The following is a 2,971-nucleotide window of genomic DNA, read 5'->3' as shown; positions in this document are numbered from 1 at the left end:
TCTGAAAACACGAATTTGCAATGACATAGTTCAATTTTCCATAAAATTTAATTTTCAACAAAATATTTAAGTTTTTGAAAAAATAATGGAATATTTTAAGAAATTAATCAATTTTCAATAAAATAATTAAATTTTTAACAAAATAATTGAATTTGAAATCATATTAGTTGATTTATCGAACTGAAAAGACGAGTTTTCAAACAAATGTGTAAATTTTAAAGAATAAAAATTCACCAACACTTTGCATTTAAATCCAAATATTTGAACTTTCAAGCAAAAGAGATACATTTCCAACAAAATAGTTATTTTTTAACCAAATAGTTGAATTTTTACCTGCAAAAATGAATTTTCAATTAAATGGTCGATTTTTCAAACAAAAAGATTAATATTCAGAGATTAATTCGCAACGAAAAATGTCATCATTGATATTTTAACGAAAAGAAAATTATTTTTCAATTAAAAACAGTTAAACTTAAATAAATTGGTTTACTTCTGGCAAAAATGTAATAGTTAATAGTTTCACCAAAAAGGTTAATTTGTAACCAAACAATTACATTTTTAATCTAAAAGGATAATATTTTTACCAAAAAACAAATTTTTTATACAAAAAAGTTGATTTTTCAACCAAGCAGTTAAATTTTCAACTAATAAAGATTTCACAGTCAATCTAGAAAAAATGTCAACCAATTTATTAAATTTTCAAGCCAAAAAGGCTAATAAAAGATTGTTGAATTTACAATAATTTTCTACATGAAAAGGCGTATATACAAAAAGTGAGTAAATTTTCAACAAATAAGTTAAATTAAACAAAAAAATAATTTTTTAACAAAACGTTCGAATTTTAAACTCACATGATGAATTATCAACAACAAAATTAATTTTTACCAAAGTAGTTCCACTTTCAACTTAACAATTGTAATAGGTTAAAATAAGAAAAAATTAATATTCTGTGGAAAGAAAGACAAATTTACAAGAAAATACATCAATATTCAAACAAGTTATTGGATTTTCAACTAAAAACTATCCATTTTAAAACAATAATAGAGTAATTACATTTTTTTACAAAAAAAAAATAGTTTTCACTTAAAAATCTAATTTTCTACAAAATAGTTGAATTTCCAACCTAATAGACAGATCTTCATGTAATGAAATACATTTTAAACAAAGTATTTCAGTATTCAAGTCAAAAATCGCCGCAAGCACTGCCCCCCCTCCCAAAAAATTTTTTTGATTGCTACAGAAGCAACAAAAGTTGTTTGAGCTAAACAAATTATTTTGTTTGGTCGTTTGGTTGATCCAGCTAAAAAGTGTGGTACGTCCCATAACAATTCTTTATGGGCAAAAGAAAAAATTTAGTTAATTGAAATAATATATTTTGTACAATTAACCATAATTTTTTTAAGTAATAACATTATTTGGTTTACTTAACAATATGGTTTTGCGGAAGGAAAATTGGTATTTGGTAAATATAATAAAATATTTCATTTATGCAACAAAACGGTAAAGTGAGAAAACAGAATTGATTCAATAAAATGAGTTTAATTTATAAAGACAATTTTTAATTACAATTAAATTTCATCAGTATAAATCGTGATCATAGACCAAATTATTGTGATCAATCCAAAGGCTCCTCAAATCAAATTGATTGTAAGTAACAAACGAAACTTAAAAGAAATTTTTGGTTGATTCAAATGAATTATTTGTTACATTAACAACTTGTTTAGTAATCACAATCAAATGTTTGGTAATCACAACCACTTTTTTGGTAACCACATCTAATTTTTTGTAAAATGAACAAAAACTGCTCAACAAAATCATTTTAGGGTGTCATCGTATAGTGATTGTCTTAGGTTTCAACACTGCAGCCTTCGTAGCCACGCTGGCGCGGGTTCGATTCCCAAAGCAGGCAGCAACGTTGTATGTATATTGAGAAAGCTACTCTACAGTTTATGATAATTAGTCCTGTAGTAAAGTCGCTAATGGCCCTGGCAGTTGATGCGGCTATAAACATATAATTAATAAAAGTAAAAATCACTTTGTTATTGTAACTTTATTTTTTCACAGAGTACTCTTCCAGTCTCATCGCGGAAGCCGAGTTCCGGCGAGCGACCGGCGAGCAAGGCTGATACATCGCTAATGGCTCAGTACCACTGTAATTGAGAGGAGTAATTGAGAGGATGTCAAGCAAGTAGTTCCAGTCGATTCCAGCATACTCCACTGTATTTTACGTGAAAACCCATCAAGTGAAAGATCATTTTATAAATATAAAAATTAGTTTGCGTCAGTTTCCATCACAATTGTGTAGAAACCATTTTTGAATGTAAATATAATATATATTTGTCATATTATGACAAACTAAGAAAATATGTAAATATCTTCAATCAAATTTGTAATTAAAAGAATTATTTCGACTTTTTATTTAGAAAAAAAATCAATAAACGTATTCATCGAATTCTATACTTCGTTTAAACATAATTTTGTGCTAAGGGAGTACGTAGGGCAATCCCGCAAAAAAGAAGGGCAGAATTTCTGAGTCGATTGACAGTCAACTGAAAACGGAATAAAAAATAAAAACTCTTTAGTTTGAGGATTCAGCTATTTTTTGAAAATTCTTCTTTCATGGTTGACATATTATCAACTATTATATTTTTAGTTAAGAAATCATCTATTTTGATTACAAATTTAACTAAACTGGTGGAAAAATGTTTACAAAAAAGTACAACAATCTAAAACCATTCTACACGAATCTACAAATAAATGCAATAAAGTACAACAAAAAATACAGAGAAATACAACTTTTTCTATTATTAAGAGGAATCCTGTACTTTTTTTGTATTTGTTTGGTATAATGTTGTATTTTATTGTAATTGTAATTTTTAGAAGAATTAAAAAAAAGTTAAACTACAAGAATTTACAACTAGGACTTTCGACGTAGGCTGATGAATATTTAGAATATTATAATGAATTATTT

This window comes from Belonocnema kinseyi, chromosome 7 (genome assembly GCF_010883055.1).
Source record: "Belonocnema kinseyi isolate 2016_QV_RU_SX_M_011 chromosome 7, B_treatae_v1, whole genome shotgun sequence".
NCBI lineage: Eukaryota > Metazoa > Arthropoda > Insecta > Hymenoptera > Cynipidae > Belonocnema > Belonocnema kinseyi.
The sequence above is the reverse complement of the archived record's forward strand: the minus strand, read 5'-3'. Positions refer to the sequence as shown.